Consider the following 14,505-nt stretch of genomic DNA (forward strand, 5'->3'; position numbering starts at 1 on the left):
CCACCTCCCTCAGCCAGAACCCACCTGCCAGCACACCGGACCCACACGAAGCAGCCCGCAACTTCACGCAGTGGCTGACCGCCTGCGCCGACGACCTCGCACCACTGAAGAACCCTCCCAGCAAACCCAGAAGCAAGAAGGCCCCCTGGTTCACCAACAAACTCAAGGACTCCAAGAAGACCTGCCGCACCCTCGAGAAAGCCTGGCTCCTCGACCGGACCACTGACAACATGACCGCCCTCAAACACGTGACCCGCAAGCACCACCAGCTCATCCGCACCACCAAGAAGAAATCACTGAAGGATCGACTGGACAACAACGCCCACGACAGCAAGAAACTCTTCAGCATCGTCAAGGAGTTCTTCAACAACGACATCACCCCGTCACAAGATCTCTGCGACTCCCTCGCCTCATTCTTCCACCGCAAGATTGCCGACATCCACAACAGCTTTGGCGCACCTTCCTCGCACCCAACCATCGAAACAACGCACCCCACCCTGCGCACCTGGACCGCAGTGACCACCGAAGACACAGCCCGCACGATGAACACCATCCACTCCGGATCTCCGACTGACCCCTGCCCCCACCACGTCTTCAACAAGGCCGACTCCACCATCGCACCTCAACTCAAAGACGTCATCAACACCTCCTTCGACACCGCCACCTTCCCGGAGAGCTGGAAGCATGCCAAACTCAGCGCCCTACTGAAGAAACCAACAGTGGACCCCACCGACCTCAAAAACTTCCGCCTTATCTCGCTCCTCCCTTTTCCTGCCAAAGTCATCGAGAAGATCGCCAACAGACAGCTTGCCGCCTTCCTCGAGACGAATGGATCCCTCGACCCCTCACAGTCCGGCTTCAGAGCCAACCACAGCACCGAGATCGCCCTCATCGCAGCCACCGACGACATCCGAGCCCTTCTCGACAACGGGGAAACAGCGGCACTCATCCTCCTGGACCTCTCCGCCGCATTCGACACTGTCTGCCACCGCACCCTAGTCCAACGCCTCAGCAACACCGGCATCCAAGAGAAGGCATTGAAGTGGATCATCTCGTTCCTCGCTGGAAGAACACAGAGAGTCCACCTCCCCCCATTTCGTTCCGAGGCCACCGAAGTCATCTGCGGCGTCCCGCAAGGATCATCACTCAGCCCCAACTGAACTCAGACAAGACGGAAGTCCTCATCCTTGGACCATCACCCTCCGCCTGGGATGACTCCTGGTGGCCCCCTGCCCTGGGCACCGCCCCCAAGCCGACAGACCACGCACGCAACCTGGGCTTCATCCTGGACTCCTCCCTCTCGATGACCAGACAAGTCAACGCCGTCTCCTCTTCATGCTTTCACACCCTCCGCATGCTCCTCAAGATCTTCCGATGGATCCCGATCGAAACCAGGAAGACGGTCACCCAGGCCCTCGTCACCAGCCGGCTGGACTACGGAAACACCCTCTACGGCGGAACCACAGCCAAGCTACAGAAAAGACTACAACGCATCCAGAACGCCTCCGCCCGACTCATCCTGGACATCCCTCGTCGCAGCCACATCTCCGGCCACCTGAGGAACCTGCACTGGCTCCCTGTCAACAAGAGGATCACGTTCAGGCTCCTCACCCACGCACACAAATCTCTCCACAACCTGGGCCCCAAGTACCTCAACGACCGCCTGACCTTCCACACGCCCACCCGCCAGCTACGGTCCGCTAGCCTCGCCCTCGCCGCCGTACCATGCATCCGAAGAGCCACCACCGGAGGCAGATCCTTCTCCTACCTGGCGGCCAAGACATGGAACTCCCTACCCATCCACCTTCGACTGACCCAGGACCACCTCGCCTTCAGGAGACAACTCAAGACATGGCTGTTCGAGCAGTAGCGGCCCCCTTCCCCCAAGCGCCTTGAGACCCTTCCGGGTGAGTAGCGCGCTATACAAGTGTTATGATTGATTGATTGATTGATTGTCCAGGGCAATCCACGGATTAATTGATCCCCCCCCTGACCCAAGTCGTATAGGCTCAAGGATCAAAGCAAAAATAAGAGATGAAACAGGGTAGCCTTGTCTGCTTCCAATCTGGAGGGGGAACACATAGGATGTCTTCCTATTGACCTTAAACTGAGCCAGAGGTTAATAGTAAAGAAGTCTTAACCAGGACATAAACTTAAGGCCAAAATTCATGCGCTCCAACACTGTAAAGAGGGATGGCCATTCAACCGTATCAAAGGCCATATGTGCATCGAGGATAGGACTACTGCATATTCACGAATTCCATCAACTCGCCACAGCACCTCATAGAGCCATCATAGGTTAAGGGCTGTGTTCCTCCCTGGCATAAAGCTGGATTGATTGGGATACACCAATTTGAGGATAATTTAAATGAGTCGGGATGCCAGAAGTTTGGCGAGAATGTTGGGTTCTGCACTGAGGAGCGAGATAGGTCGGTAGGATGCACACTGCTCTACTGGCCTGCCATCTTTGTGTATGACCACTTTCAAAGCTAATTGTTGATCCACAGGGAGTGTGTCTCTTTGCCGACTCCGCAAACATCCACAGCAGATATGGTGCTACGGTGGTCATGGTGAGCTAATACAGCTGGATTGGCAGACTGTTAGGTCCCATCGCCTTGCCCAATTTGATGTTATGAATCTCCTGGGCTACCTCATCCTTTGTAGGATCACTCTCCAGAAGTGCTATATCATCAGCTGAGAGAACTGGAAGCTGTAAATCAATCAAATGGTCACAGGATTCCTCCACTGTAGCCATTTCCACTGAAGAATAGAGATAAAAATAATATGTTGCAAGGGCATTCATGATATCCTGTGGATCTTGCAGTTGTTCCCCATCATCCGAGCATATGCCTGTTCCCATAAATTTGCTCCCTCATGCCTGTCTAACCATGCAAGCAACTATCCTGACTTGTCCCCTATTCTGTAGCCACAATCTTGCGTTGCGTAATGCCTGGCCGCCTCTGTCACAAACTCTCTATAGTCCTGCTGTTTGAGGAGCAAGTTTAGTCCTGTTTCTCCGGTCTCATCTGCTCACAGGTTATTCTCAAGGTCTAGAATGTCACCTTCAAGCATCTCTATCACTGCCATCTTGTCTCACCTGTGTCCCACTGCCAAGAAGAGTTCTTGACCCTTAACGACCATCTTATAGGGCTTCAAAGAATCTGCGACCAAGTACTCATTCTCATTGAAATATTGCTCCGTGGCTTTCACCAGCCACTCCTTCACACACTGGATATTAAGGTACCAGGAGTTTAAAGTAATGGCCTGTCTTGTCTGCAGGCTACCAACATTATAAATGGTCCATAATGGGGATTGGTCAGAGATTCCACTTGCCAAATAGTGTACATCCCAAAAATTTGATATATGGTAAGCCAGTGCTAGGACAAGATCAATACATGAAAGGCTCCCGTGGGCCCCTGAGTGGAACTTATAATGCTATGCAGTCGGGTGATGGGTTAGTTAAACATCGGCAAATCCCACTGCATTGAGGAAATCCACCAGTCGGTAGTTGTAGGGTGTTGATTGCTGTGGGAGTAACCGATCCCTACATGGGGGAATTCGAGCGAATAAACATCTTTAATGAGATGGCCCCCTTCCATGAAAACGTCAAGTATTGGAAACAATTTATTGATTATATTTTCTTTATATGGAAGGGGGATCAAACGACTCTGGAATAATTCATCCTGTGGCTCAATGCAGCCGATCCTAATTTACAGTTCACTTGCCACTCCAATCAGCACAAAATTGAATTTCTAGATATATGGGTAGAACACCAGAACAATACCATAAAAGTATCGCTGTATACCAAACCCACCGGCCACAACACCCTTCTTCGATACACCAGCTTCCATCCGCGGTGTCAGAAGGAAAGCATCCCCTACAGCCAGTTCCTTCGTATTCGAAGGAATTGTTCTGACATACGGGACTTCCTGACCCAATCCGACATCCTCAAAGAAAAACTTCTCTGTATCGAGGATATCCATTGAAATTGGTCAAGGACTCCTTCAAAAGAGCTAGGTACACCAACCGGGAGACAATGTTCCAACCCAAACCATCGGAAAACACTGATCAATTGGTGTGTATTACCCGCCACTCCAACCTTAATCACATGGTGCGCCAGGCCATAAACTCCAGCTGGCACCTACTGAATCTGGAAAAAAACAGGACTCCCTGAAATAGACCTATCTTTGCCTTTAAAAGAAACAGGAATCTTAAGAATTACCTTATCAGGGGCAAGATGTTAGAGACTCCTGCCAGTATTCAAAGTGCCATCACGAGCATGAAATCTATCTTTGGAAATCACAGATGTGGCACATGACAGGCATGTCCTCACGCTGTGATAGGCGAGACAATAACCACCATTGAACGTACAGTCTCGGTAGCCCGAAATGAAACCATGACCAATTGTCGGACAGGTAACGTGGTGTATGTGGTCTTGTGCCCATGCGATCTCCCCTATGTAGGGGAAACTGGACGTGAATGTCGCATCAGAATAGGAGAACACAAGTCCAACATTAGAAACAAGAAAACCTCGGCTCCCATCGTTGCTTATTGGATTGAAAAATCGCACTCTGAACAAGGTCTTCGCTGGTTCATACTGGAAAAGATAAAGGCCAGACCTGGAACAGATCCCGTCCATCTCCGGAAAAAAAGAGAGGTTTTTGGGATTTTTTTTGATTAATTCAGTTACCAAGGGCCTTAATGAAGAATGCCCTTGGCATAACACCTTTCTATAACAGCTTTCCCCTCTCCTTGATATGATGTGCATTCAGTGGGCTATTCTAAATCAAATCAAGATTAGCTTGGCATACGCGAAATATTCAGAGACTGTTTTAAATCTTCACTCAGATTTGAACCTGAAATCTGATGTTGACATACTTACAGAAATAACCCCATATCCGTAGATGTTACTGATGTACTGATCTGTCAAGACTCTATCAGTCGGTCAACTTGTTTGCTCTATGCCTCGATTAACTCCTCCGACTTAGAGTCTATTATGAAATGGATAAAGATGATTGTCTCTATCCGTCATTCTTACTCAGTCCTCCATGTAAATGTGAACACATAAACACCCTGAAAATAGTACCTCACTGAAGATTTTGGACCCATCTTATATTTTTTCGTGCTCTATCCTTTTAAAGCACTACTCCACTCCAAGATGGCGCCTTATTTCGGAAACTTAGGTCCTTCGTCTATTTTGTGTATCTGCTCCAAGATGGCGCCTTGTTTTGGAAATCCTAGTCCTTCGTCTATGCTATGTATTTGTGGCTCAGTTGAACTAGATTCCGCCGTTATGCTTTTAAATCGCGTCTATCCTGGAGGCGATCATTTCAAACTATCCTCACATCGCCATAGGATGAGTACGGTATCCCCCGCAGTCTGGAAGCGCTCCGATTTAAAAACCTCTCTGGTAAGCCATGTACCTATAGCTCCTTTTTCACCCCCTCTGGGCTTTGACTTTATTAAATATGTAATTAGATCTACTTTGTCTCGTTTCGTGTAGGGATTTTCCCTCCCTGAACCTATTTATCATCAAGGATTTGATGCTGTGAAGCCCCCCCACCACCATCCCCTTTTTTCCAAGACGCGGCTGTAATTTATGTGCAACCATCAGGTGAGCGCTCTGATCCGTCTCGATGTCAAAGATGTGTCTTCTCTATATGGGAATATGCTCCTCTATGAAGGTTATCATATGAACCCCAGTGTTCCCATAGGTCCCTTTCTTGGCGCCTACAGCAACCGGGGCCTTAGTTCTATCAGTCCCTGTCATCGTTTTTTTCCCGGAAACTGACCATCGTGATACTTAGAGGCGAGTCCCATGGACTCGGGGTTCTGGGCTTTATCCTTATTGAACACATAACGAGACCCACCCTGTCTCTTTTCGCGCAGGTATTCTCCCTCTCGGAACCCATTTATCATCCAGAATTTGATGCTGTGAAGCCTCCCCGATTATCATCCTTCTTCTCCAGACGCGGGTATAACATATTAGTAGCCATCAGGTGAGCGCTTTTGATCCGCCTTGATGTTAAAGGTGTGTTTGTTCAATTTGGGAATATTCGCCTTTGTTTAGTTTACCATACAAACCTAAATGTCCACGTAGGTCCCTTCCATGGCGCCTACAGTAACCGGGACAATCAGTTCTATCCCCACCATCGGGCATTTATCCGGACACTGACCTTCGTGACACTTTGATTTACCGCCCCCCTGAGCCAGTAAAATTGTTCCATAGGTCTCTCCCAGAGATTATAGCGAAAATAATTCTATCCTCTGCCAATCATACGGTCTTAGGGGACCTTAATTTCCATTTTAATTCCCCTTCAGACCACATTGCTAAGGAGCTAATAGATGACCTTGGAGCTCTTCAACTGTCCCAGCTGGTGACAGCTCCGACCCATGAAAAGGGCAATTTACTTGACCCAATATTTAGCAACTGCTTTGATCTGACTGTTGACCAACCCATCCCCCTCCCATGGTCGGACCATTTTTTGGTCCCGTTCACCTGGGTTACTCAAAAAGCCCCCCAGTTACCCCCCCAAGTTACTACCAGGAGGAACTGGACAAAGCTCCCCTTGGAATCCTGGATGCACAACCTGGACTCCACCCGTCCGCCACCCTGCCCAGACCCTAATGTGGCAAACGGAAACTATGTAGGTTGGATCGCGAACTCACTAGACACGATCCTTCCTCTTCGCAGATCCTCCTCAAAGAGGATGCAGAAATCAGCTCCCTGGTTCTCCGACTCTCTAAGAGAGCTAAAACGCCTTTGTAGGCAACGAGAGAGAGCCTGGCGATTAGACTTCCTCTCGGACAAAAAGGCATCCTACAAAGAGGCGATCAAAGCCTACAGAGAAGGGATTAGGACGGCCCAGGCAACCTACTACTCTGATAAAATCCTGGAAGCAAAATCAAAGCCCAAGGAAATTTTCCACATAATTAAACAATGCACCAGTGTCAACACTGCCCCCCTCCGATCAAAACTCAGGACCAATGCAATGAGCTTGCGGAATTCTTCCACAATAACGTTTTGAAAATCTACTCCACCTTCCCAACAGTTGCCACAACCCCGGATGCGACTGACCCACCCCCCCTAGACCGCCTCCTCCCCCACACCAGCCCACTCTTGAGCACTTCCCTCCTTTGGACCTTGACACCCTAGGCAAAGTAGCATGCCAAGTTAAGTCGGGCTCCCCACGTGACCCAGCTCCACCAGAAGTCCTGATGCAGGCATGCAAAGCCACCCTGCCTGTAATCCTGGAACTTCTAAACTCGTCCATATCTGCATGCTCAGTCCCCACAGCTTGGAAGCAAGCCATGGTGTGGGCGCTGTTGAAGAAACCCAGCCTGGACCCTGATGATCACTCCAGCTACCGCCCCATCTCACTCCTCCCTTGGGCTAGCAAGGTGCTGGAGAAGTATATAAATGCCCAGCTGGTCCAGTTCCTAGAGAACCACTCCCTATTACATACATCCCAGACAGGCTTCAGACCGAAGCATGGCACTGAAACCGCCTTATTAGCGGTCACCGAAGAATCTCGAAGGGTACTGGATCAGGGAGGATCAGTGGCAGTGATCCTCCTTGATCTAAGTGCCGCCTTCGACACGGTCAGCTATGCCACCTTGCTGAACCGTCTCTACGACATCGGAGTTTCAGGTGATGCATTAAGGTGGTTCGACTCTTTCCTGTCTGATAGATCTTTTCAGATCTTCGACGGTGATACAGTGTCATCCAGCAAACCTCTGAGCTGCGGAGTACCGCAGGGCTCCTCCCTGAGCCCTGTGTTGTTTAATGTATACATGAGACCGCTGGCCGGGGTCGTCGAACCGTACGGCATTAAAATCGTGTCGTACGCCGACGACACTCAGCTAGTGGTTTCACTGACCACAGAGAACAACAGGCAATCCCCGGTAGGTCTGCTGAAATGCTTAGAGGACGTCAAGGAGTGGATGACCAACTCCTCCCTAAAGGTAAACGGAGAAAAAACAGAGCTTATGCTTCTAGGCCCAGCCTCACCAGTGCCTTTCACCTCCTTGTGGCCCCGCGCTTTGGGCTCTCCACCCACCCCTAAGGATAGTGTTAAGAGCCTAGGAGTGTGGCTGGACAAAAAGCTCTCCTTCTCCACCCAGGCCACTAAGCTGTCCGCCACATGCTTTGGCCTACTCAGAACCTTAAGGAAGGTCCTCCCGCTTCTGCCTCTGGATGCCAAAAAGGTGGCAGTACAAGGCCTCATCCAGTCCCGCCTGGACTCAAACAATGCCCTATACGTAGGGGCACCTAAGATGACTCTCCGGAAGCTGCAGGTGGTACAAAACTGCGCAGCACGTACCCTGCTGCAGATCCCGCGAACCCAGTCAGCCAGATCTGGACTGAAAAGTCTGCACTGGCTGCCAGTGAAGCAGAGAGTGGCATTTAAGGCGCTGTGCATTGCGCATCGTGCCTTCTGGAAGACGGGCCCAGCAATCAATAATAACCTTGTCATCCCCTACCACCCAAACAGGAACCTCCGGTCCACGGAGGCTTTCCTGGCAGTAGTTCCCAGAGTGAAGCGAGCCAGGTCCGGGGGTAGGCTGTTCTCTTTGAACACCGCCAAGCTCTGGAATGCTCTCCCCCTCTCACTTCGGTCCAACCCAGACCTGCTCTCATTCCGGAAAAAATTGAAAACACTACTGTTTGCCAAATCCTCCATGCCTTAACTCCTCTGCTCCGCCACTTCTCTGCTTCAACTCAGCGCTTGGATGCCCGTGGGCAGCAACCGCGCTTAACAAATATATTTTCATTTCATTCATTCATTAGAGGCGAACCCCCAGGACGTATTGACTGTTACATTCTTCCCCCTTGTAGTGTTTGATCTTCTGAAACACGAAGCTTGGTCTTAAAGAAGAACGAAAAATGCTACAGTTGGACACCCCTACAGTTATTTAAAGGTAGGGAACAGGTTGTTTTCCCAAGGAACGTTGTCGACCGAGTAGAGTATGTCTTATAATTTTTTCTCCACTCAATATAGGACCACCTTTCTTTATATCTATGGTCACCTCGAAAATCATAACTAGGCCCTCCCGTGACACATGCTACCGATCAGGACGATATGTATATTTCCGAATTAATGACTCCATCCTCCTTTACTTTATAGGTCACTTGAATAGGATGCTCTATGTTTCATCTTGAGACCAGGAATATGTGGTCGACAACATTGTCCTTAAAACATTTTTTATTCTGACCTAAACAGGAAAGAAAATAGGATTCTCTTTTCGGCTGAACAGAAATCCTTTTCTACTGGACCTGGAAAACACAGACTCTTTGAATCTCTTATTCCATCGAAATCTTCCTGACCCCAGGTAATGTTCTATCCCTGTGAATCTGCATTCACTCTCATGCTAGAGCTAAGCCCAGGGGAAGGTAAAATCTTTAGAAAAAAGTCTTTAGATATGCTTCCCTTCCAAAATCATTCTTTAAATCTGAAATGAGTCCATCATATATAGATATAAAAAATCCTAACCGTCCCCATATTAGCCTTCTGTCAGCATAGCCAAATACCCATATTATTACCTCCTTTAGCCTTCAGTAAATGAACTGGGTTGACACTTTTAATACTACTGCCACTTTGAATTCAACCCAAATGTACCCTGATGAAAATCCCAATGAACTGTTAATATGATATCAGAGCCATGACATTTAATTATAATAAATTTATCATGACAACAAATCAATTTCTTGTTTAACAATTATGCAGACAATATGTATGAGATCATTTAGTTATCTAATGTTAGGAAATGTGTTTAATTTTCAGCATGTTTGTTCCCCTCCATGGCTGCATCTGCTCGCCCTGACGAAGGTGCCCCACACCGAAACGCGCGTCGGCGCTACTCTTAAGAACGGCAGTATTTGCAGTCCTTGTGGACAACAGCTTTTCATCTAATCTGCCTTCTTACCACTGCACTCCCGTCCATGCAACTACAACTTCATTCCTTAGTTGCAGGCCATGCTAGATTCATCCAAATGAATTGTTTGAATGTGTGTGAGTTTGATTGATCCCCTGAAGGTATGAGTTTTTTTTTAGCCCTTAGAACTGCCCTGGAGTGAGTGGAACACTGAATATTATGAATATGTCTTTCTGTTTATGTGATGCGAAAAATTGCATTGATCTTATCCATTGAACCCTGTATATGTATCTATCGAATGTTTTTTAGAAATGTCAGACTTTATAAAAATAAATAAATATATATTTTCTAAAACAAAATATGGACTGATTCACACATGTTTGATGTCTCTGGCTCTGATGCACCGTTAATGTTGCTCCCCATATAACAGTTGTGGATCCTTAGAGGACCTTTAGTTATTTATTCTGGCAGGGTGTTGCTCTTTCTATTTACATTGTTCTAATCCCCTCCCTTCCTGCCTATATCATTTATCTTACCGGGGAACCCCCTTCTATTGTGTAACCAATCTACTGTCACACAGTGCCACGTTAAAATCCCCTCCCAGGAGGAGCTCCCAAACAGGCAACTCAAGCAGGAGATAGCCCAGGTCTGGGAAAGTCACGCCATGCATAACTGATAGGACATAGATAGACACAATATTAATCTTTACCCCCCCCCCACATCCCCTAGAGGGCTGCATATCTGCCCTGTTTGTCAGACCAGAGTCTATTTATGGTAAGGGGGACCTGTTTCCAAAGAAGTATTCCCATACCCCTAGAACTGGAAGTGAACCCAACTTGGACCACCTTTCTGTACCCCCAAAATGATCCAAAGCCCTACAAGCATTGCCCATGAGGTGCATCACCTGCAGACGGACCACGTCAGAAGAATGTCTTTTGAAATACGGGAGCTCCACCCCACACTTAATTTTGTCCCCCAAACCATTTATATTCCAGGACAGCCTCCTAATTTCAGAAGTGTTTTTGCAGTCGCTATAATCTTCTGCTACAGTGTAACGCCCCCACTATTCATCATGTCAAGTGTGTCAAAAGGTCTAGGCCAGTCCACATGAGTATAGCCATACAACTTCAATCAGTGTTATGTGAAAAAGCTGTTGCCAGTCAATCAAATAAACTGGAAAAACAAAGCAAACAGACCTACCCCCCAGTTCAAAGTAGGTACATGAGAACCTGCACAGGATATGGTCAGCAACAGTGATGAACAGCAAGGCCAGTGGCGAGTCCACAGTTCAAAGGAGGCACATGTGTGCATGAGAGGCTGCACAGGGAATGGCTGAGACTGTACACTGCCATGGTCAGCAACACAGCTAGGGGGATAAAAGTGGGCTTTCCAGGCATCGATGTGGGAGAGACAGGTGTAGGAGGGGGACTTTGACGCAGACTTGGCTGTCACTCGGACTGGGAGGTGGCTGAGTGTCGGGACCAGTTGGAAGACTGGACCTGGGAGAGAGAGAGAGGACCAGCTGAGGTAGTGGCATCAGTGGCTTATGGAGCCAGAGAGCTGCATGGGTCGGGTGGTGTTGTGGCACGTGGAGGTTGGGTCACGCTGCCATGAGACACAGTGTGGGAGGGAGAATGTGGAGGAGTGCCTTTCCCCTTCTTTGGGACTCGATAGCCAAGAACTGTTTTGGGAGGAGTGGTAAGTGGCGCGGGCACAACAGACTCAATCTCCACCACAGGTGCGCATCAGGTACAGGTGGCGGCCCTCCCTCTGGGGATCTGCTGTTTTGGGCGCTACGCTTGGCCTGGCCTTGCCTTTTCCCCTCCATCCCCTGTTGACCAGGTGAACTCCCTATAGTGCCCTCCTTTCCCAGCTTCACAGGGGTGTGGATGGGAGTTGAGGTTGTGGGTAAATCTGCCTTAGAGAGCTATTTCTTTGGACTCTTAGCAGGCACCAGCTTCACAGCAGGCACGGATACTGTCTAATTGTCTTTGGGAGATGCTTTTGGGATGGGAGTGCTCTTGGATGGGGATGCTTTTAAGGCATGTGAGCCTGAGTGTCACATGAATGGCTTTTGCCTTTGTGCTCTGGGGTGACTTTGGTGTGTTTGGGGGATGGTGTCTGTGCCTTGGCCCACTTTGGGTGTTGCTGTTGTGTGCTGCGTGTGGTGTATCTTGAGCCTGTGGGCTGTGGTGTGTGGTCACTTTTGTCAGATGTAGCCACTGGCAGGGGGTGGCCGAAGGGACTGGAGCTGGATTCTGAGCCTGTGACTGGACAGTCCTGTGTAGCCCACCCAAGTCTGAAGGAATGCCCTCCATGAAGGCAACTACCTAGGCCAACTTCTTGTCATGGTCTAGGAAGGCATTAAGGAGAGTTCTCTGACCCACACACAGATGGCGCAAAAGGTCCCAAGCCTCAGGGCTGAGGGCAGCAGGGGAGACAGTGGCTGTAGCTGGGAGGGCGGGCACTGGACAATGTATGGTGGAAGAGGAGACAGATTTCCCACTCCCTGTGCCGGCCAACATAGAGGAGTCACCGCTGGCGTTTGTGTGTGAGCAAGACATACATTACATTGGGATTGATGTGTCGGGCAGACTCACTGTGTCCAACACTGCACACCCCTCAATGTCCTTGCCCTGTGAATGGCTCACTATGTCATGGAGGTCACATTTAGGGACATGATCTCACAACCTCACACCCTTCTCACAAGGTCTGTCTTGTGCAATCCACAGGCCTGAGATAGCTCTTTGATGAATAGTATTATAGACAACTCATATGTCTCACTCTGTCCATTCAGTGATGTGTCCTTGTCAAATCGGGCATTGACTGTGCAGGCCAGGGGGGCTCACATTGAGGTTCAACGTGGGGCATCACAGATGTCACATGCAGAGACAATATGAGAGGGCAAACCGTGCCTACACATGCAAGTCAGTACACATAATGATGAAAATGGAAGGAGTTGGTGCGAAAGTACAACAATCTGCTGTGTCAAAGGTGAATTTCCACCAAGAGTGTCACCCTCTGGCATTTCAATTTTGTGTATAATGCTGCCTCAACCATGGTGACAATATTAAGTCAGACACACTTCCATCAGTACCCTTAGGACGTAAACTCTTGGTAATGTCACAGATGAGCCTGTAAAGAACCTCATGGACTCAAACAGCCATTAGAACAGGCAATTTCTGTCCTGACTCCAGCTTACCAAACTTGCAGTGTCACTGCATGAATGATATGCAGCCAGGGAAATGTGTAAAATAGGCTACAAACCCCTTTCACCTGAAGTCAGCATGCTAGGCAGTGTATCACACAAAGCCACACTCTCAGGCACATACTGCAGCAGATCAACTTCATGTGTGCACTCCCTGCACTCTCACTCCCAATATGAGACACTTACCATGACATCTGGAGCCCCGTAGAGCCTCCCATACTGTGTGAGCAACTCGTCCACCAGGACCTTCAGCTCCTCTGTAGTGAAGGGACGGGCCCTGACGTTCTCAGTCCTTGCCATCACTGGGTCCATGAGACAGGGGCAGCAGCAGTTGGTGGGAGTTGTAGTACAGGCCTCCCACCCCCAAACACCCCTTCCTGTGAAGATTGCTATCTACCTGTTAGGTGAAGGTGAATAATACAGTGGCTGCCACATGCTTCTGGGTGTGATGAACTCCTACATCTTGCTCTGGGTTGGGACAGGGGTGCCTGGTGAGAGTTGTAGTGCAGGCCTCCCATCCGCAAACACCCCTCTCTCGGAAGATGGCTACCTACCTGTTAAGTGAGGGTGAACAATGCAATGGCTGCATGGGATTTGAATTTTTTAGGTTGCCATGGGAGTGTGTCATTGGGGTGTGTTAGGTGTTTTTGGGGGCAGAGCTAGTTTGATGTGTGCACTTGGTGGCCTTGTTGTGTGTTTTTTTTGTCGACAGCCATATTTGTCCCGGAGCGCCTGCAGCGGTGGCTATGCAACAGCCCTTCCGCCAGCTCTCTCATTCATCACTGTTTGCTATCGGGGCAGTCGGAAACAGCGGATCTTCCCGCTGTCACCTCAATGGACACCTAATTTTCCGTGCGGTGACTCCGCTGGCCTCGCAGCGGTTTTGTGTGTTTCAGCCGCGAATCCGACTGCCGCAGACGGATTTTCACGAGCTCCGCCCGCTACCGGTGGTCTTTCGTGGCATTATTCTGCTGCGGTTGGGAATTTTTGGCTTTGATCCTAATCGGACCACAGATGGTTGATTTCTAATACCATGGCAGTCAGGATGGTTTTCCGACCGCCATCCTAATTAACCCCTTTGTTGCTAGCCCGGTGATTGATTAAGACTTATTGGAAATCTTTGGTTAGCCCCAGATATGACAAATGTGAAAATAAGCATGTGAAGATTCAGTCAGGGTGAATTTTGGTATCAGGTTAGGATGAATAGCATTTCTATGAATTTTAAAAAATGGAAAAGACTTTCATACCAAACTGATTGGGACACCTTTAAAATGTTGAGTTCCCCTTTTCTCCCTTTTTATGCATTGTATTGAATTTACAGCAACAAGATATGATTGACTTGTTTTGGGGTAATTAATGAACTGCGCATGAGTACTGCGCATGAGAAACTGCACTTTTATTAGGATCAGAGATATAATTAC

The sequence above is a fragment of the Lissotriton vulgaris genome, chromosome 4_1 (genome assembly GCF_964263255.1).
Source record: "Lissotriton vulgaris chromosome 4_1, aLisVul1.2, whole genome shotgun sequence".
NCBI classification, from domain to species: domain Eukaryota; kingdom Metazoa; phylum Chordata; class Amphibia; order Caudata; family Salamandridae; genus Lissotriton; species Lissotriton vulgaris.